The following is a 772-nucleotide window of genomic DNA, read 5'->3' as shown; positions in this document are numbered from 1 at the left end:
TTGTCGTGATCGACTCCGGGTAGCCCAAATGCCATTCTAGCGGGGCCTATGGGCCGCGACGAAGCGACCAACTCTGGTGGCAAAGGCAGCAGTCTCGGCGTGTCTGCCAAACGCCTGAAAGGCGGCACCAGCAAGTCCCAACACAAGCATGTTACAGCTCTACTGCAAAACTGGGACAGAGTCACCAAGGCGCATCCTGACCTGCGGGGCGTTCTGCTGTTACAGTCTGCATACTCCAACAGCAATGGATGGGCTAGAACGCACAATCTNGCCGGCATGGGCCCACTGCTGAAGGCTCTCTTGGTGGAGATAGTGGCATCCGCCGGCGGGCGGCGGGTGACGCCACGCATGGTTGCCGACATTGCGGAGGGGGCGACGGCGGAGAACTTGCAGTTCCTTTTGCGAGTTCTGGAGTTTTGTACAGCTGCCGAAGTCGTGGGGGGAAAGCATGTTGAGATGATGATGAATGCTGTCACGGGCTGCAAGCTCGACGCCCCGCCAGGTGCGCCTGGTGGCCACGCTCAGCCAGCCAGTCTCTCCATGCCTTGGTCCTGCAGGCTCTGCCTGCCTTGCCTGCCTGCCTGCCTGCCTGCTCTGCCTCCCTTCATCAGTTCCTCGGCTGCCTGCTGCAGGCTTGGCAAACACCGCGTTCAAGTTTGGTAACAAGATGGGCGCGACATCCACCTTGCAGCGCACGGCAACCGGGGTGACAGATCCAGTTGAGGAGCCTGGCTCCCCTGAGCGTGATGCTGGCGGGGATGGGGGTCAGCCG

This window comes from Chlorella variabilis (assembly GCF_000147415.1).
Source record: "Chlorella variabilis unplaced genomic scaffold CHLNCscaffold_6, whole genome shotgun sequence".
Classification (NCBI taxonomy): Eukaryota; Viridiplantae; Chlorophyta; class Trebouxiophyceae; order Chlorellales; family Chlorellaceae; genus Chlorella; species Chlorella variabilis.
This window is presented reverse-complemented; position numbering follows the sequence as displayed.